The 22,212-nt window shown below is 42.8% G+C and overlaps 1 protein-coding gene across 1 annotated transcript in view; it reads right to left on the bottom strand.

Annotated features, from left to right (window-relative positions):
* The window catches only part of TSHR (thyroid stimulating hormone receptor), a 618,302-nt gene that overhangs the window by 584,199 nt on the left and 11,891 nt on the right, over positions 1 to 22,212 (bottom strand). The gene's annotated exons all lie outside the window — the stretch shown is intronic.

Genomic DNA, 22,212 nt, shown 5'->3' with positions numbered 1-22,212 from the left:
GGTCTGGATTATGTAAAAGATAGGATACATATTGCCCCTTTGATTTTATGGGGGAAAATCTGGACCTCAGAGGACTTATTATTCTCAAGGAGTATCCTTAGAGATTGTAAGAATCTTGATAACGCGATGTCACTGCCCTGGCTTCGTTATGTCAAAGATACTTTTTATAAAATAGGCTTGGAAAATTATTATGACAATCCCAATGGTATACAATCAAACATGAAACAGGTTATAAAAAATGCATATCACACTGAATTATGTATGTCTAACCACAATTATGGAATACCGGATCGTGCGTTTCTAAGTCAACAACAATTTTATTTGTCTTTTACCTTGCATGTTCAATTGCGTTTCGTAATGACTAAATTTCGCCTTTGCACATTGCACTTTCTTGTGGCTTTCCCCAAACAGGCAGGTTGGTGTGAGAGACTAAACCCCTGTCCCTGTAATAATTTAGCCCATCAGAACACAATACACTTTATGCTGTTTTGCACAATTAATAAAAACCCAAGGGCATGTTTCATCAAGCCCATTTTAAAGGAAATCCGTCCCTGTTCGTATCAGGAAGGTTTTAATCACTTGCGGTCATGTCCATTGCTGCCATCTGCAATGCTGTGCTTAACTTTATTAGAATCATATTTCCAATCAGGAAACGCTATGAATCTTAAAATGAATTCACGTTTTTAATGATTTTAGGGGTTTTAATATTTAGTATAAATGTGTTGTAGAACGATAGGAGGTTTGTATAATCTTAGAATCTGCACTGGGGTAATATGACTTAGGAAAAGACAATATGTATACTGTATTTTTTAATCTCCGCACAAAACCTTTTTTAATGTATATTCTTTTTGTCTTATTATTTAATGTATGTATGCAAACTTTTATGATTCAATTGAATCGGATAAAGTTATTTGAACTGCCCAAACAGGCTATTATTCACTGTCATAGGCATTTACACCTTTCTAGGTCTCAGCTAGAGACAGCCGTAGCTGCCTGGTGCAGACTTATATGAACTAATATATAGCACATACTAAGAGTGGGCTTTGTGTCAAACTCTTGCTCATGACTGGATGCCATTGTTCAGGTAACTTCCCATCTCCTGATTTTGATGGCTTCTCTTATTGTTGTGTTTGTCCTGCCCAGGAGAATTTCAGTCTCTCAATGTTTTGATCGGTTGAGCTATTCTTCCACTGGTGATGACAAAGTGTAGGAGAGGGACTATTTTGTATCTTTCCCTCACACCCTCCTTCACTATTTTTGCCTTTCCCTCACTCACCGCTTCCCTTTTCTGCCCCATCCTCTTCTGTTTCTCCTAACTTACAATTCCAACTCTATCGCCCCCGCTACCACCCAGCCTCTGGCAACAGACATTTTAAGATGGTTTGCAACCATTTTGAGATGTCCTCCATCTGTGAAAATGTGCGTGCACGTGTTGTGGGCGTGTGTTGATGAATTTCTTATATTTGAACAGATCTTATTCAAATACGGTCACCCTCGATGTGCCGAATTCGAAGTGGCCCAGTTTGAAAGGAGTTGATTTAAACATTAGAGAATGTTTTCAAATATGCCCCCTGAGGATGAGCTCACGTGGATATCTCACACGGTTGAGCTGTGGACACGTGCACTTTCACGCCGGCCTTCAAGTATAAAAATAGCATTGGCTAAGCCAATGGGTTTTCAAGAATAAAACCTACTGACTTTGCCAATGCTTGTTAATTCTTTACAAAAAGCAACAAAGGAAGCCTCCTACAGGAGATTATATAATTAGGAGTACCGTCAGTGAAGAAAATGCTTTCCCAGATTCTGGCACATTTCAAGATTCAGAGGCTCTGTCCCAGGTTATTAAAAAGACATCTCGAGAATTCTTGAACTATCTAAAGGTCTCCTTGTAAATACGGTCAGGGTTGATCTTTTGTACAGTGAATGTACAAAGAAGCACAAAACACACAGCATCTCATGATGCACATATACATGAAAACATGCAGACAAAGCAACACACTATGACAGACACCAATACACACAAAGAAGCATTGCCACAGACCAGAACAGGGAAACATCAGACGTAAAGACAGCCAGATATGTACACAAGCCAGAGGTGCATATACACACAAAAGCAACACAAATATACGCATACAGTTTCAGACAAAAAGGTAAATAGGCATCCATATACACACTTGTGAATGGTGTGGATGAGTGTCGGTTGATGGGTCAATGGGTTAATGAGTTTGGGTGTGTACGTGAATTAATGCATGGACGCATCACTATATTAATGAATTGATAGATATGGGTGAAATCAAGAATGGGTGGTAGGTTGGTACTGCAAAAACAACAGTTGATGGACAGAAAATGGTGAACAATGTCATACAGTCCCCCCACTACAGAGATTAGGGCCAAAATCCATCGTTTTTTGCTCATCATGTCATTCCAGTTTCAACCCAGCCATATGCAAATCAGTCTTGACCCTGTGCCCCATGGGAACACTCCAGCCCGAACTGCCAAGCCAGGTCCTCCCTGGACTGGAAACAAGCATCCTAAAACTGGTTTCAGGCTTTCAGCCCTCATCAGCCAGGATAGCTTGATTCCAGTGGCATGGAGAGCACGGGACTCAGGTCTGAGCATACCCGTCCCACTCGGGGTGACAAATACAAAAACAACAGTTGATGGACAGAATGCAGAACAATGTCATACATTCACCCCAATACAGAGATCTGGGCCTATATCCATCATTTCTTTTGCTCATCATGCCTTTCCAGTTTGAACCCAGCCATATGCAAATCAGTCTTGACCCTGTGCCCCATGGGAACAGTCCAGCCCGAACTGCCAAGCCAGGTCCTCCCTGGACTGGAAACAGGCATCCTAGAACCGGTTTCGGGCTTTCAGTCCTCATCAGCCAGGATAGCTTGATTCCAGTGGCATGGAGAGCACGGGACTCACGTCTGAGCATACACGTCCCACTCAGGGTGACAAATGTAAAAACAGTTGATGGACAGAATGCAGAACAATGTCATACATTCACTCCAGTACAGAGATCTGGGCCTAAATCCATCGTTTTTTGCTCATCATGCCATCCCAGTTTGAATCCAGCCATATGCAAATCAGTCTTGATCCTGTGCCCCATGGGAGTCATTGCAGTCCGGGCTGGACTGTTCCCATGAGGCACAGGGTCAGACTGATTTGCATATGGCCATGTATGAACTGGGGTGGTGGAGTGAGCTAAAGAATGATGATGGATTAAACCCAGATCAGTTGACTGGGGGTGAGTGTTTGATTTGTTCAAACTCTCAGTCCATCACCCCCTTTGGTATCACTTTGTTCGCCCTAAGTTGGCAGGGTATGCCCAGACTTGGGTCCCTTGCTCATTTTGCCACTGGATTCAAGATAGCCTGGCAGATGAGGGTTATGAACCCGAAACCGGTCCCAGGATGCTTGTTTCCGGTCCAGGGAAGACATGGCTTGGCAGTTTGGGCTGGACAATTCCCATGAGGCACAGGGTCAGACTGATTTGCATATGGCCATGTCTGAACTGGGGTGGTGGAGTGAGCTAAAGAATGATGATGAATTAAACCCAGATCAGTTGGCTGGGGGTGAGTGTTTGATTTGCTCAAACGCTCAGTCCATCATCCCCTTTGATATCGCTTTGTTCACCCTAAGTTGGCAGGGTATCACCAGACGTGGGTCCATTGCTCACTTTGCCACTGGATTCAAGATAGCCTGGCTGATGAGGGTTATGAACCCGAAACCGGTCCCAGGATGCTTGTTTCCGGTCCAGGGAAGACATGGCTTGGCAGTTCGGGCTGGACAATTCCCATGAGGCACAGGGTCAGACTGATTTGCATATGGCCATGTCTGAACTGGGGTGGTGGAGTGAGCTAAAGAATGATGATGAATTAAACCCAGATCAGTTGACTGGGGGTGAGTGTTTGATTTGCTCAAACGCTCAGTCCATCATCCCTTTTGGTATCGCTTTGTTCGCCCTTAGTTGGCAGGGTATGCCCAGACGTTGGTCCCGTGCTCACTTTGCAACTGGATTCAAGATAGTCTGGCTGATGAGGGTTATGAACCCGAAACCGGTCCCAGGATGCTTGTTTCCGGTCCAGGGAAGACATGGCTTGGCAGTTCGGGCTGGACTGTTCCCATGAGGCACAGGGTCAGACTGATTTGCATATCGCCATGTCTGAACTGGGGTGGTGGAGTGAGCTAAAGAAAGATGATGGATTAAACCCAGATCAGTTGACTGGGGGTGAGTGTTTGATTTTCTCAAATGTTCCGTCCATCAACCCCTTTGGTATAGCTTGGTAGGTTGGTACTGGCATGAACATTGATGAGAGTGTGTGGGCGTAATCAGAATGGATGGGAGGGGTGTGGGTGCAAATCGATACATATATGGGAGGATGGATGTGTGGGTCAAAAGATTTTAATGCATGTATATTCACATGATATTGTTTGCTGCTCTTTACAATGTGACTTGTGTTTCATGGGATGTAATGTGTTTCCTTTTTCGGTATTTGTACACAGTTTGAACTATCACAGCGTTTGCCAACTTCAAATAAACGGTCTCTTAAAACAACAGCAGCAGATTCTTTCAAATGATCTTAATCCTACCGCGAGAGCATAGAGCAGACAAAAAAAATGCGCCCTTAGATTAAATGTGACAAAAGAAAGATACAAATGAGTGTCAAATACATAATTTAATATTGAGAGAAAATATTCCAACAGATAAGAACTTCTGTCCTAAGGGGGGGATAAAACAGACAATGGTTGTGCTTTTTATTCAGGTATATTTGATTAACAAATTCCTGGCCCAGGTATGGTGACAGTGATGACAAAAACATCATCAAAATAAAATATTGTATCAATGACACCAGACTACCCGCAATAATGGTGAACAAGGCATGGATGCCCTACAAGCCTAGGACCTATCACGAAGCCCACAATTGTGCAGCTAGGTACCGATTAGCATATTTTGATGCTTCCAGCACCCTTAGCATAACAACTACAAAAAGACCAAAAAATGAAGGCAAGAATGAGTGTCCTTTGAGTACTTTTCCTCATAAATTCTGGGACTAAATAAATAAGTGATCTAATGCTAGTTTTAGAATATTTGGTGAAAAAGAAATGTGGGAACCACACAAATTTGGTATGTATGCAGTAAAATGGAATATAAATAAGCATGATGTAAGATGACAGGTATAAGGCAAACATAAACATAAAAGAGTTGATGAAACGTAAACGGAGAGGGTGAAAACATCTCTTAATTAACATGATTTAAAAGTGTGTACATCAGTAGTGGCGGGGCGGGGGAGGAGTATAGTGTGGTGTGGGTACAGATGGACGACAAAATAAACAAAAAAAAGAAAATAATTTACCAGCTAGTAGCCGATTGCTGCTCTGCTCTCTTCTTCTTCCTGCTGTGTGCTGCTGAGGCACCCAGACTCCCCTTGGCCAATCCCAGGGCTTCTGTCATGATGACTAGCATGAGAGAAGTCTTGGGATTGGCCTGAGCAGGATTTTTTTCCGCTGTACAGGGGAGGGAGCCTACGCCTGCTGTTCTCTCCACCCACAATGCAGCTCAGGTTGGGGAGATGTCAATGCGCTTGACGTTTTGGCCATCCAATGGCGGCAAGCCAAATCCTACCACTCCCCTTCCGTGCCTGTCATGGCATGGCACCGCCCCAAAGACTCAGCCGCATCCAGAGGACAAATGAAATGATAACAATACTACTTTATTATCAATTTATTTTTCCTTTCCCTCAGCTGGCCAGCAGGATGGGGGCGTTCTTCCGCCATAGCCGGGGAGCCGTTGCTAGGTTACATCTGAAACACTTCGGCAACCCAGTCCGTCTGATTTACCCCCACAAGATCATCGGGTGGGGGTGTTTACATAATACACTTGCGTCTGTTTGTACTTCAGATGTAACAGACTTTCGAGGTGATTGGGGAGATGTGTGACGAGCATATAGACAGGCAAACCAAGGCCAGCGAGAAAGCAGCGTCTCCCCCTCCCTGTGGGACGTCAAAGAAGGAATAATACCTGAGCCTACAACCAGCCAGACATAGGGGAGTCGGCCAGACATAAGGGAGTCGGCCAGACATAAGGGCAGCACGAAAGCGAATAGCATGCTTCAAGGTAGGCGTCCACTCCACTGACTAATGCATCTATTCACTTGGAGGCCTGAGTAACCGAGAAACAATTCTTAGTTTCCACTTGAAGACTCCTACTTCAACTGGGGTCAGGCAGTGCAGCAACTTCACTATCTGAAGGAGGCTGCTGTGAGCCTGAAAATTAGAAGGTCTAACTGCAAACATTCCAGGAAAGGAGTGAAGAGAGTGACAGAGAGAGGCAGGGGGCAGGCAAAAGAAGAGAAAAACTGATACTGAAAATTTGAGAGCTCGTGATCGACAGACAAGCAGACAGACAATGTAACACTGAGAGATCTAGACCAACAAGCAGCCGCCAAAACACAGGACCCAACTAACTTTTGAGCTGGAAACCATGTGAATAGTGATGACTGATTTACACTTAGTTGCATAAACGGGGAGCAACGCATGCAATTTGTTTCGTGACCATTTTCAAGCATTATTAGTGACTTTTCACACTGTGCGCTTGCTGTTCCCACCAGCAATAGGCTGGTAGTATCAGTATACGCCCAATAGGAGCCAGAGCAATCTGATTTATTTGGCAAAATCTGAAACAAATAATAATATGATCATCCGAGACGTCTCATAGACAATGTGGTATTCAAATATGTACTGTATCTAATACTGCTGCAATGTTTAATTGTGTTAGTTATTTTTTGTATTCTTCATGGAAAATGCAAATAAAGACAAGTTTACAAAAAAAAACAAAATAAGAAAGTCCTGTTTGCTTTCCTTCAACACTATTACATCTCCAGTGTAACACACACTATAAACTGCAATACCCATGAATTACTGCTAGTGTGGGGTATAATAATTACATTTAATTTTCTGATTATATCTTGAAGTCCATGGGCGTGCAAACCAGAATTGCATGAAAAGCGCAACCATGTTTTGCGGCTGGTTTTATTTAGTACTAATCTGGATGATACCAACAAAATCATGTTTCAAATATTATTGTTCCAAACTGTCATATTGAAAATATTGTCAGTGCAAATGTATTGTGGTATATAAAATCCAACATAAATATATAGGGGGGCATTACGATGGCCGCCTGCCATCCTCACGGTACTTGGGACCGCCCGCCATAAGGGCGGGGTCCAGTGGGGTTATTAGGATGTGCCCGCCACAGTGGCGGGTGCATCCTGCATTTTTAACATTGTGGCGGGCAGTGCTCTCAGCACCGACCGCCACAATGCTAAAAATGCATGTATGCATTTGCATAGACAAAGCGGCAGGCACCGGGTGGTGCCTGCCGCTTTGTGTATGCAAATGATGGGGTACCCCCCATGTGCACCCCCCACCTCGCCTTCATTCTGGGGGCCCGCAGGGGCCCCTTGAAGTGAAGACCGCCTGCCTTTCCTTGGCGGCGGAGGCTACCGCCAGCCTGGCGGGGGCAATCCGCCCACCATCCTAATGGGCCCCTTTGTGTTTAGTTTTTGTTAATACCATAATTGTAAAAAAAATATTGTTTACAAAATTAATATTAGTGTTAAAATGCATCTTGCAGATTCGGAAAGGCTCTTGTAAGTATGAGGATTTGTACATATTTATTATTACTTCCCATACTCATAAATTCCTATGTGAATCTGCCCTTTATCTTTAGTATTATATTTGTATATGTATATGAGTCTTGCTAGGTGTTTATTATTTGGTGTGTTACCTTTTGTGTTGTTCTCTGGCAAGTTTTAGGAGCATCATGGGTTATTCTGAGGGTGTGGGTGTTTAGAATGTTATGTATAAATTATTTTTTAAATATCGCCAGTTTTTTAATGATTCGTTTTTGGATTAAACAAAATTGTAATATTTGATTGTTTTTTAATGCTGAGTTTCATATATTTTGAAGTATGTATTTAAATGTTTTATTCATTTTACAGAACAGGGGTTCATTGCTGGAATGAGTGAGAACCGTTTACAAAAAAACCTTACAACTGCATATTTTAACTATTTTTATGTAGTACTTTGTAAATATTATGTTTGTTATTTTATATTTTTAAATAATAAGACAAATTGAGCTTTATTTTTAGGGGTTTATTTTGTTCACATTAAAGTATTACAAACCCATGTTTTATGTGTTTTATTACTGCAGTTGTTGTGAGCTAAAGTTTTGGGGTTATCTATATTATGTAGATTTTGTATAAAATTTGAGTATGCATGCACCTCAAAGTTTTTAAAGAAAATAACGTTTATAGTTTTTTGATACCATAGTCTGCTGTCTCACCCATCAATTCTTTTTATTTGTTATTGTTTATGCAAGTGGATTTAGAATAGTATATTTCAAACATGCCTAGCCCACTTTTTCTATACTTTCCCCAATTTGTAAAGCAGTCTTTTTAGAAAAGTTAATCTTAGCCCCTCAAATAATTAACTTTTGAAAATGTTAGTAGAGTTGGAGCTGGAGTAGTAGATGTTGCACCTCAGAATTATGCATTTCCTTAATGATTTGGGGTTTGAAGTTAGAATACTATTTTTGCCTTCTCACATTTACAAACATTCCGTGATGTTGGTTAGAATGGACTGGAGTTGCTAGGTTTAGAATAGTAAATTTCACACCTCCTAATCTGGTATTTTCCCAAAGGTTTGACCGTTTGTAGTTAGAATAGTATACTGCCCCACTTTTTTATACACTTTTCCCCAATGAATATTGCACTTAAGATAAAATAGTAAATATTACTTCAAAATTAATCAATTTCTCCAATCCTTGGGGATTGGAGGTAAACTTGTAAATTTGCCGCCAGCCCACTCTATTTGTACATTTTCCCCAATCCCAGTCTTACAGGCAATGCTTGTGCTTCAAAAAAAGAAATCCAAAATGAGACCCAATATGAAATTAATGTTGCAGGTGAAGAAATCTGAGACGGAGCTCTTAAACCTGACATTCTTAGGTTGCTATTTCCTCAGACTTTGTGCCTTCACTCCCCATTTTTGTTGTACTCTGACTTTGATGGCTATAGGACTCTTTGTACTTTCCACCTGCTAACCAGTGGTAAAGTGTTTGTGCCCTCTCCCTAAACCAGGGTAACATTGGCAAACACCCAATTGGCACATTTAATTTACTTATAAGTCCCTAGTATATGGTACTATATGTACCCAGAGTTCATAAATTAAATGCTACACATGGGCTTCAGCACCCATTGTGTCACTCATTAAATTAACACTGTAAACATGTCTCAGGCTTCCCACTGCAGCCTGTTGTGCAGTTTGAAAAGGCCATTTAGAACTGGGAAGTAAACCTTTTGCCAGGCCCAAACCTTTATTTTTAAAACTTAAAAGTCACCGCTCAGGTAGGCCATAACAGCTCGTAGAGGAGGGTGCATGGTATGTAAAAAACAATAGGATATTTGTAGTTACGTTTTACATGTCCTGACAGTGAAAAATTGCTAACGTTTCTTGTCACAATAGGAAGGCTCACTGTGCCATAGAGTAATATTGGGTAACCTTATTATTCTTAATACGTTTTAACTTTACTTTGGGAGCAGACAGAAAACTACATCTTCCACTCATTTGAATTGTAATTTAATCCTCTTTAATGGTAAAGTGGGATTTTCAGTTACAATTCTAAAAAATAACACTTTAAAAAAGTTGCCAATTTGCTGTCTAAAATAAGTATGCCTTTTTAGCCAGTTTCTAGCGGCACACATCTGTGAATGGTTCTCCTGTGGTTTGTTTATGTATTCCTTCCAAACATGGGGCAAAAGAACTTTGGAGTTGGGAAAGTTGTCAGTCTTGCCTGATCTTCAAAGTGTAGCTTCTAAGGCTGCCCATTCTACCACTGAAAAATGCAGATCGCACCTAGGCCTGCATGCCTTTGTGCCCCTAGACAGATTGGAGCCAAAACCAGGATGGTGGGAGGGTCAGGTAAAGGGGGCATCCCCCAATCACATGCTGTCACTGGGTATAGGAATGGCACCTTCGGAATCCGTCATCAGAAAACTCCTAGTCCTGTGGAACATTCATCAGAAAGGCTGCCCTGCTGTCCAAAGAAGGAAGACTGGATCTGGTTGCCCTTAACCCAGAATCCCCTGAAGTGACTCCAAGGGGCAGTTGGCTAACGTCCTGTTTGAGCTAAAGGGACACAACAGACTTCCCGAGGCGGACTCCGTGATTGCTCAGCTGACCAGCACCAACTAGAACTGCATGAGCCCTGCTATTGGCCTCTGCTGGAGTGAGACCTGATTCCTACAAGGTGCCCCCACCAGGTCATGGACCCTTGGATAGCATCAGACTGTACTCTTTCTGCCTCAGAACTAAGCTGCACCATGAAAATCCAGGGGTTTGGGGCTCTTTGTGGAAACAAGATGGCTTCTTCCATTAGCAACGATTGCTCTGTCTTCTGCCAGTGGTGTGGCCCACTGGTTAGAGGCGGCAGACCCGTAAGCAGAGGACGGCCCGGGACCAGGGTTCGATTCCCGACGCGGCAGGGTCGTGGGCCAGGGTCAGCGGGCTCGATAATTCTCGCCTCGGTGCCTAATCCAGTCAGGGACCACACTCGGCAACTCTGGGCATTAGCTTGCCTCATCTTCACAACGGCCCCCCCAGACCGCCGGGGATGCTTGGTCGCACCTTAGAGATACCCATTAGGGACCATCTCTCAGGGTGAGCCAGGACGGGTTCCCCAGCGGTCGAAGCGCGGAGATACTCCTCCGGGAGTCGATTCTAGCGCTATATTAAACCCGCAATTAAATTAAATTAAACATGAAGTTCTGACAGCGACCTGCTCTTCGCGCCAAGCAGTGACTGCTGGCACCAAGCTCCAAGAGCGACCAGACCCTCACGCCAACAATGACCTCCTCGCAGCCCCAGTCAAAGCAAAGCTCCAGGTGAGGCTTCTCACATGGACTTGGACTGAGAGAAAGTAAACTCTTCATTGGGATGAACCTGCTCCCTGTATACAACCCACGCTCCACTGCGGTTGGTCTCAACTTGTGACTTTGACCGGGTCAGCGCCACTAGGTAACTGCGAGTGGCGCTTTGTGCTTTTTGGCTCTATTTTCACCTAAAACTTTTTGGGGTGAGCTTTATATAACGCAAACTCGACCCGAAGATATCAGAGCACTTTACATGAGCATCAATTGCTTTACAGATGGACACATTCATTTTGTTAGGCACAAGGATATTAAATGATTTGCCCAGAATTACAGGCTGTTGAGTGTCCCCGCCGAGACTCAAGCATGTTTCCCCAGCTTCAAGGGTGATCGCTCTAGCCCTTAGGACACATCATTTCTATAACTCCAGTTCTACTTATTGGATTTTTTTTATTTTGGTGTCATTTACTTTATTAAAATGTACTTTATTTTCCTAAATTGTTTTGGAATTTTAAATATGTTGAGTTTTCACTTTACTGCTGTTTGAGTTCTGCATAAATACTTTACACATTGCCTCTAGGTTAAGCCTGACTATTTTTACGCAAAGCTGCCACAGGGTTAAAATCCCTATCCTAAACCCCAAAACAGTACCCCTGCACGACCCCCTTGGCCTCCAGCCCTTTCCCTAACCTAAACCCTAAAACACTATCCCTGCGCGACCCTGCTTCTCCCCAGCCCCTAAAACAGTAGCCCCCTGCCTCTCTACTCATGGTTCATGGGGTGCAGGTAGCTCATCTGAGGGGGCGGTGCACGTCATTGTGAGGAAGCGGAAGAGCCTCTCTGTTTATTCTAAAGACTCTAAAGACGTGGATCGCCTAGAAACACTGCTGTTAAGACGATTATGCCTATATTTTTTTACGACGCATAGGCTTTTACCATATATACCTTTACAACAAAATTTGTTGTAAAGGCAATCGTGATAAACGCATATACGTAGATAAAAAATGCATAGTAAAGTCTACAGATTGTAACAATGCATGCGTTGTAACGCTTGCATTGTAATGGCATTCTTGGAAACTGCTGTGTTGTAATGGCTGTTTCCCTACAAATGTACCTGATTAAATATAATAAAAACATTATAAAAACAGAACCATAAAATCATTCTGTGTGATAAAGTGGAAAACACTTGAATAACAAGCATTGCCAAAACCAATATGTCTCATCTTTGTTACTGGATGTTGACCAATGAGCTTTGACAATTTTGTTTACCACACAAATGCACGTGCATGCACAATGACCTTATAGCAATGGAATTCAAAAGACATTTTCTTTAAATCCATGCATGCAGGATGGACATTCTGGAAAGGTTTAGCTTTGCAAAGGCTTATGAAACAATTGAACTGACTATGACAAAGCCAAATTGCAACAAAAAAAATGCCATAAAACAGTGTGCAGGTATGTGGGGGCTGGGTGCGGCAAAATGGCAATATATAGCACTGGAATTTGTGGGGGATTGGTTGCTGCTGTATAACTTTTCAGGACAATAAAAAGTTTTTTCAAGTATATTGTTTGAAACTACAGGCAGATTTTTTCTCCCATATCATTTTTATAAATGAATGGTTGTCTCTTGATAATTTAAGAAGCTGCATATCTATCAAGCTTTTTTCATTGGTTGCCATGTGTGTATTGCTCTCTACAAACCTTCCTATTTCCACAGGCCACGGTGAACCACTGTTGTTGTTACACGTCTAAAATTCTTGGCATTGCGGAGATTTCCTCAGCAGTTTTGGGCTTTCAGACTGACTGGTGTTGATGGCGTGCACCCTGGATATCAACACCAGAATATCAATGGGATGCAATATTGAGGACAGAATATCAACAATAAAATTTCAATAGGTAAATAACTAGAGCTTTTCTTTACCTAACTCCACATGTATGGGTCTTTGAGATATATCTTATATATAGACACCCACACACACATAAAAACATCAATAGTCCCAGAGTTCCTTAACTGTTTATACTGTGGTCTGAGTTGGGCTTTGATCGCTAGTAACATAATCTGGCACACTCCTCCTTGTAGCAAAGACTCTCCTAGATGCTGCAAGTTTTAACCTATTGAAATGTTGGCTTCCCCAAATAAATTGAAACTTGCAGCATCCAGGAGAGCCTGAGTGGGTGGGTAGTGCTTCATTGATTGATTAATTAAAATCTTTACAAAAAGGGCGAATATTCCATTATGTACATTTTAATTACAATACATCATTAAAACTGCTTTTTAGATAGCAGTGAGTCTTTAAAATTATATACACTCATTATTAAAACTGTTTAAATAAAAAAAATTCATATGTTTAAGAGTTAATGGAGAATATAATCATTATAATAATCACTGTTACATTTGTTCTAATTTTATCCATACAATTGTTAAAAATGTTGTCAAAGCAGAATTAATGGGTACATCGTCAGGGCAAAGACATCAAATCAATGCTTGTCTGCAAGTCCGTATCCCTCTTTCATTAAATAACCTTTTTAATAATGTTAGTCTTTCATTTTTTAGTTCTGGACAGAGGCACAGGAGATGTATAATATTTTCCTCTCTAGATTTGCACAACCTACACAATATGTTGTGTTCAAGTTTTTTCCAAGGTAGTGCATGGGATTCTCCTGGCCATATTCCAAATCGTGCTTTAATGAAGATCTGTTTACTTCTCAACGACCATGCCGTGTCCAGATATTGCTGAGGCCTCTTTTTTTATAGCCATTTATTACGGACCATGCATGTTTCCTTTTAACAAAGGTATCTTTATCGCTTATCAATGATAAGTAACCTGTTGTTTTATTCACAACTTTTTTAAATGAAGCCTGTGTTATGGTAGAGGTCCAAATCCCCCTAACCTCAAATTCATCCAGAGCCTTGTTGAGATATTTCCATGCGGATGATTTCTTGTTGCCTTCAATTTCTTTCCGTAAAAACTATGAAATTAAGTTCTCCTTATCATTTTTCACTCTGTACCCTACTGATTATATGACCCTTTTGTGCGAACAGCTGATTATTCAAGCCGAATTCCAACCTAATTTGGGCTTGTGAGGCGTTTTTTGGTAGGAGTAAGAGAGATCGAAAAGTTTTTGAGATAGCGTTGTTAATAATTACTGCATCTTTTCCGTTTAGGGCCTCACTGCCGTAAGTTAATGATGGTAACAATTTGGCCGATATTACCTTAAGAAGTGGTTGATAAGTTAGATTACTTTTACTTGTAGACTTTTTAATTATCCCAAATGCATCTGTTAAAGCATTTGCTTTCCTGGTTATATCAAGTTTCTGGGGGCTGAAATTACCAGTGTCGTTAAATATGACTCCAAGATATCTATAGGTTTTAACTTGTTCCAAGTTCTCCTTTCCCAGGAACCATTTGGAATTATACTTCCGTCTTGAATTTTTTGTAATAACCATAGCTTTAGATTTGGATTCATTTATTACCATATTATTTTCTATCGCGTATTCCTGTGTGCGTGTTATTAAACGTTGTAAGCCCACCTTTGTGTTACTTAAAAGGATGACATCATCTGCATAGAGTAGGTTCGATATATGTTTATCGGCAAGCTTAGGTGGGTGAGCATTTATGTTGTTCAAGGCCTCCGTCAAATCGGCTAAAAACAAATTAAATAATAAAGGAGCCAATTCACACCCTTGCTTCAATCCACCTAGCTGAGCTTGAGTGAGTCCTTGTTACAACGAGGAGTGTGAGAGTTTTTAAATATACATATTCAATTAACATTTTGTCCCTCAATATTCTGTCCTTGATATTCTTGTACCACGAAATTCTGGAGGTTGATATTTAGTCGTACAACCTGGAGTCGAAGCAGTTAATTATCTTTTGCTTGGTCAGTGTTTGTTCTTTGTAGTGCTTGATGCTGGGTTCAATTGGTTTAGAATGTGACTGTATTCTTGGCTATGAATAAGTTAGACTTAGGACAGTGCATTTTCTATTGTTTCCCAATGGTGGATGGTTGTCCACTGCGTGGCAGGGTGTGATGTTAGCCAAACAGACTCCTTGGCTCTGGAGCTGCATTGTGTGAGCTATGGAGTGGATAGGCTGTTTGATGTTCACTTCTATTTTTTGAGCATTGGATTGTTTAAAATATTTTTAGTTGGGAAGCATCCGGAACCCTTATGTTCTTGGTGTTGTGTACCGGTACGTTTAACAGTTTCAGTTGCATCTGTGAGCAATTACCTGTGTGCAGTCTATTGCACTTGTGGGGACCGATTGTTTTTCAACTTCATGGCTTTGGTGTATGGTTGTTGGAAAATGGCCCTCTCTGCTCGGTCATTCTCAAACTTTTAGCCTTCCTCCTCCCACTTTTTGATGGATTCATTCTTGTTGGCCTTAGGCCTCTGTGCAGTGCTAACCAGTGCTAAAGTGCTCGCTACATGGTATAATTGGTTTACACCTGTTTGGCATATTTAATTTATTTGTAAGTCCCTTGTAGAGTGGTATATCATATATGCAGGCCCTGTAAACTAAACGCTACCAGTGCGCCGGAGGCACTCATTGTGGCACCTACTTAAGTAGTACTCTAAAACGTGTCCCAGGACTACCACTGCAGCCTGAATGCCACTTTTAGAAAGTTGCAAAAAGAACTATTAATGGACAGAATGCAGAACAATGTCATACATTCACTCCAGTACAGCGATCTGGGCCTAAATCCTCCGTTTTTTTTGCTCACCATGCCATTCCAGTTTGGACCCAGCCATGTGCAAATCAGTCTTGACCCTGCGCCCAATGGGAACAGTCCAGTCCGAACTGCCAGGCCAGCTCCTCTCTGGACTGGAAACAAGTAACCAAGGACCGGTTTAGGGGTTTCACCCCTCTTCAGCCAGGATAGCTTGATTCCAGTGGCATGGAGAGCATGGGACTCACGCCTGAGCATCCCCGTCCCACTCGGGGTGACAAATGCAAAAAAAACTATTGATGGACAGAATGCCGAACAATGTCATACATTTACCCCAGTAGAGATCTGGGACTAAATCCATCGTTTTTTTGCTCACCATGCCTTTCCAGTTTGGACCCAGAAGGATGGATTTAACCCAGATCTCTTGACTGGGGGTGATTATTTAGATTTGTTCTGCATTCCGTTCATCAATTGTGTGTCTTTTGCTTTCTCGCCCTAAGTGTGCCAGGTATGCCCAGACGTGGGTCCTGGGCTCACTGTGCCACTGGAATCAAGATATCCTGGCTGAAGAGGGGTGAAACCTTGAAACCAGTCCTAGGATGCTTGTTTCCAGTCCAGGGAAGACCTGGCTTGGCAGTTCGGCCTGGACTGTTTCCATGAGGCACAGGGTCAAGACTGATCTGCATATGGCCAGGTCTGAACTGGGGTGGCATGGTGAGCAAAAGAATGATGGATTTAACCCAGATCTCTTTACTGGGGGTGAATGTTTTGATTTGTTCCGCATTCCGTCTATCAATTGTGTTTCTTTCTCGCCCTAAGCGCGCCAGGTATGCCCAGACGTGGGTCCTGGGCTCACTCTGCCACTGGAATCAAGCTATCCTGGCTGAAGAGGGATGAAACCCTGAAACCGGTCCTAGGATGCTTGTTTCTGGTCCAGGGAAGCCCTGGCTTGGCAGTTCAGACTGAAATGTTCCTATGAGGCACAGGGTCAAGACTGATTTGCAAATGGCCAAGTCTAAACTGGGGTGGCATGGTGAGCAAAAGAATGATGGGTTTAACCCAGTTCTCTTGACTAGGGGTGAATGTTTTGATTTGTTCTGCATTCCGTCCATCAATTGCGTGTCTTTTGCTTTCACGCCCCAAGTGTGCCAGGTATGCCCAGACGTGGATCCTGGGCTCACTGTGCGACTGGAATCAAGCTATCCTGGTTGAAGAGGGGTGAAACCCCAAAACCCGTCCTAGGATGCTTGTTTCCAGTCCAGGATAGTCCTGGCTTGGCAGTTCAGCTGGACTGTTTCCATGAGGCACAGGGTCGACTGGTTTACCTAGGGCCAGATCTAAACTGGGGTGGCATGGTGAGCAAAGGAATGATGGATTTAATCCAGATCTCTTGACTGGGGGTGAATGGTTTGATTTGTTCTGCATTGCGTCCATCAATTGTGTGTCTTTTACATTTAGAAAGTTGGCATTTTCCTGCCCTCAGCCCTCTGTGCCTGCAGTATGCCTTAGGTCACATGACTGGGTGTAGCTGACAGTTAAAGTTTGTGAATTCCCTCCATACAGTCACAAAATGGGCCATCAACTGGTAGGATGGGGGGGCTGATCATAGGCCCACTTGCACCTGAATAGGCTGTTTCCTGTTCCTCACAATAGGCCTAACGGTCCTGTATTGTCAGTGCAGCAAGCTTAGAGCTAGGGCAGGGAAACCGGAGACTCACAGAACTTGAAGGGGACCTTTTATAGAAACGTTTTCCACCTTCTGGGACCAGGGGACCTTGGTATAAAAATAGGGCTCGCAGAGCCAGTGTTCAGAACACTTCTGGACCTGTGGATACTCTGCCAGGAAAAAGGACTGATGTGCTGCTGAAGTACTGCTACGCTGCTGGACTGCTGTTCTGCTGTCATGGAAGAACTGCTGCCCTACTGTGCTGACCTGCTGCTGCTGCCCTCATTGCCTGGGTGAGGAGTTAAAGTTCAAGTTCAAGTTCAGTAATTTGTATAGCGCACTACTCACCCAGAGGGTCTCAAGGCGCTTGAGGGAGGGTGGGTGCATTACATGTCAAATAGCCATGTTTTAGTTGCTTTCTGAAGGAGAGGTGGTTCTGTGTAAGTCGGAGGTGAGTGGGGAGAGAATTCCAGGTTTTGGCTGCTAAGTAGGAGAAGGATCTTCCTCCCATGGTGGATCTGTGAATGCGCGGAATTACGGCGAGGGCTTGATTGGATGATCGTAGTTGGCGGGTGGGTGTGTAGAAGGACAGTCGTGTGTTGAGGCATTCGGGTCCTAAGACGTAGAGGGCCTTGTGTGCATGGGTGAGCAGACGGAACGTTATTCTCTTGTTGACGGGGAGCCAGTGGAGATCCTTCAGGTGACTGGAAATGTGAGCCTGACGGGGAATGTCCAGTATGTGTCGGCTGAGGCGTTTTGGATGCGTTGGAGTTTTTTCTGTAGTTTGGCTGTGGTCCCGGCGTAAAGGGTATTTCCATAATCCAGTCGGCTAGTGACCAGAGCATGGGTGACTGTCTTTCTTGTTTCGGTGGGGATCCAGCGGAAGATTTTTTTGAGCATGCGTAGGATGTTGAAGCATGAAGATGAGACGACGTTGACTTGTCTGGTCATCGAGAGGGAGGAGTCTAGGATGAAGCCAAGGTTAAGTGCGTGATCTGTAGGTATGGGTGCTGTACCCAGGGCCGGTGGCCACCATGAGTCGTCCCAGGCAAAGGGGGATGGATGATCCTAGGATGAGGACTTCCGTTTTGTCCGAGTTTAGTTTTAAACGGCTGTTCTTCATCCATTCGGCTACTTCTTTCATTCCTTCGTGTGAACATTCCTTCGACTGGACATGCATCACTTTTACTCAGAACCCAGAGTGATTTGAATGGCTAATCGGCTGGCCTTCTGTTCTGAAGTCTAAGGGACATAAAAGACTTCCAACCATCCTGCTGCTGCATCTGGAGTCGGCCCTGCCAAGTGGTGCCACTCCAGTCCTGAACCCTTGGAAGTGGGCCTAAGGTGTTTGCTCCAGAGGAACCGACTTGTCCCTTGTCGAACCTGTTGCCACGACTGTGCGGAATAGTCACTGATGCTGCGCAGATGACAAACACCTCATCATCACTGCTGCATGAATCGGAACTAGTGCATCACCACCAGTGAATGGATCGGCACTGCTGCATCGCCGCTGCTGTGTGGATCAGCCCTGATGCAATGCCAATGATGGATGGATTGGAGTCGATGCCTCATCTTCAGAAACGCCACTGTGCAATGCTCTTCATGGCGTAAGGTCCTCTCATTCTCATTGACGACAGCCTCAATGATGAAAGCTTCCCATCGCAAGCCCCATCAATAGGATCCTCAATGTCAACACGTCCAGGACTAAAGTATTTTGGTTGAGCGGGCCAAACTCCATCCATGTAACCGGCCAACGCTTCATCACGGTCGGCCTGAACTTTAGACTTTGCCCTGGTCTGGCGCGACCAGATATCCCTTGGTGGCGCTCTGTGCTCTTTGGTGCTATTTAGTGCTATTTTCATCTAACACTTCGAAAAATCTATATCTCTGGTTCTACCTATTTCATTTTTATTGTTTTAGTCTTGTTTTATTTATTAAATTAAGAGCTATTTGTCTAACGTAGGGTGGAATATTTTTGTGTGGTGTTTTCAGTGTTTTACTGTTTGAAGTGTTGCACAAATACTTTACACATTGCCTCTTAAGTTTAGCCCAACTGCTCTGTGCCAAGCTACAAGGGGGTGAGCACAGGTTCATTTAGGGTTTGTTGTGACTTACCCTGGCTAGGATTGTGGTCCGGCTTCGACAGGGTGCTCACCTCTGCCAAGAGGTCTTTTCAATGAAGCAGACGTTGCCATATCTTGCGTATAATTAACTCTTTGATTGGTGTTCGCTTGCAGCACCCATGTAGACTATGCATTAAGCAATGTCTCGGTACTCCAGAAGAATTTAGAGGCCATAGCTAAATAACTTATGCCTATGCAGAACTGACAGCACACTCATTTGCATATTGTGTGTTGGTCCCAGTATACAAAGGATGCCGGTGGTCATTAAAAGCCAAATGCTAGGCTATGCGTCTTACTCCGATTGCCCTGGTAATCCACCAGGGGCAAGTAATGGAAAGCAATGACCTCATTGTGATCACGAGATCTGAGGGTAAACATTTCACCCAGAGACTTTGGCTTCTCACTGAAGTCTCTGGGCAAAATTCAGGGCAAAAGCATAAACCTTTTGGTACAGAAATACCAATTCCCACATGGTATTCCTCAGTCAGGTGATCAGCATTGTTTCTATCCCTAGAGTTATGATTATAGAAAACTACAGGTACAGAATGTGGAAATAGCATACACGAAAGAGTCAAACTTGCATTTGAGCCCTATATTTTCATTGTTGATAACCTTTTTAGGTTTTGGCTAAAGATAGCTTTGGATGTCTGTATGTAGACATATTGATTTCAAAACAATACCTATTCTTGGGAATCACTTTGGGTCAGTCCTTTTCTCCTGATTGGGTGGCTTTGTGTCTTCTCTATTCTATGTTGTTGCACTCAGGAGCATTTAGGCCTAAAAGTGTTCTGATGAGATTTATTTTTTTACAGAGTTTTATATAGCGCGAACTTGACCCGAATCGGGTATCAGAGCACTTTACATAGTACAGTTGCATTACATTAGGACACATTCATTTTTGTTAGGCACGGGGAGACTAACTGATTTGCCCAGAATCACAGGATGTTCAGCTGTCATTGCCGAGACTCGAACCCAGTTCCCAGATTCGAGGGCAACAGCCCTAGCCGTTAGGTCAACTCCTACCCAATATGAGCTCCATCATGCCAAGGCACTCCATGGGATTGCTTGTGTTTCCTTGCACTGTCTCCATTTTTATATTTCTAAGTACCTAATCTACTCGCATTTTTTCTTTTCACAAACGCCACCCAGTTTCCAGATACTTCCCACCCCACTCCCTGTCCTGCTTCCCATTTGGCTCCACGTGATTTCATCACTTTTTTTTGTACAAGGGCCAGGCAGCTGACAAATCCTGCAAAGCTAATTGCATCCTTTCTCACGCTCCTCGCACACCTTTTCACTTATTTTCCAACCTCTCAATTATAAATGTTAGAACAGTAAGTTACAAACAGTGCCATGTGTAATGAAGCATGCATGTGCGTGAGTCATGATGCATGGCACCATCTTTGAATGGGTTTTCTTTAATACGACACCCAATGCAAGATTGCTGGCTATGTGGGTGCATGTATCATTCATGTGCTGGTTGGGTCAACAAGTATTGGTCATTTAAAGCTGAGACCTATTGACTTTGCCAATGCTTATTATTATTGAAATCTTCTTTGAGGGATGAATGTATGGCTATCTTATGACTTTGTCTACATCAGGGCTCAAGTCTTGTTCTTTTATATGACAAATGTGAGCTATTGCCTTTGTGTAGCAGTGACAGCCATTGCTTTGTTTCCTTGCTCATGCTAACCATACCTAAAATAAACTGCCGGTCTCTGATATTTCAAGCGACTCTTTCACTGTTTAGCTTAGCTTGCTCAGTCAAAATAAGTCTGCATCTTGTTATAACTTTTGTCGCCTTCTTTCTTTCTCATGATCTCAAACGTATGCACCTTTGTACTCCCTTTGTTTTACAAAGTCAAATCATTTTTATCAATCCCCTGCCTATAGAAACATATAAATGTGTCCCTTTCCATTACTTGGAGGCTCGCTCAATTACTGGTTTGTGGGGACCCCGTTGTTTGACCAAATCTGTGATTCACAGTTACCTGACTTTTCTTTTAATGCACCCTTTCAGTCTTTCACCATGATAGCATTCTTCTATACTAGCTGCAGGAAACGAGCCCTTTCTGCTAAATCATCCCGATTGTTTTTGTCTTTTTGCTGAACACTATTTTTACTGGCTATAGAATTCTGTGCACATTAGCCCTGTTAATTGTTGGTAAAGTGCTTGTGCTCCTTCTTTCAACGTCATGAGAGTGGTATATTCCTAAATGGCATATTTAACTTACCTAGTTTTCCCTAGTATATGGTACCAAGGTTAATGCAGGCATAGCATTTAAATGTCACAAGTGGACCGCAGCACCTATTGTACCATCAACTATAGTGACAATGTAAACATGACTGCAGGCCTACCACCAGTTGCCCAACTGTGCAGGATTTAACTGCAAATTTGACCTGTCAAACTAAGCCCTTAAACTGCCCTAAATCTTCCTTTAATATGTTTATGTCACCTCTAAGTAGTCCGTGTTGCCCATATGGCAAATGCATTGTATTTGAAAGTAAAACATGTAAACATTAAAGTTTAACATGAACTTACAGTGAAAAAACCCTAAAACCTGTTTTCACTGCAGCACAGTCAGGTGTTCCAAAGGAATGCACTGGGATGCAATATGAAAATCTAATCCTGTATTTTGGGAATAAGACTAGCTAGAAAACAAATTAAACAATAATTTTTAAAAGTTATTGAAAATCATATTCAATGATGAAGTCGGATTTTGCTCAATATTACGGAAAATTAACTTTAAAAAAGTTATGTTTGCCCTGCCTGAAGTCCCTGAATGCTAAATCTTGATTTTATTCTACCACATCT

The sequence above is a fragment of the Lissotriton vulgaris genome, chromosome 9, assembly GCF_964263255.1.
Source record: "Lissotriton vulgaris chromosome 9, aLisVul1.2, whole genome shotgun sequence".
In the NCBI taxonomy this organism is placed as follows: Eukaryota; Metazoa; Chordata; class Amphibia; order Caudata; family Salamandridae; genus Lissotriton; species Lissotriton vulgaris.
This window is presented reverse-complemented; position numbering and strand designations above follow the sequence as displayed.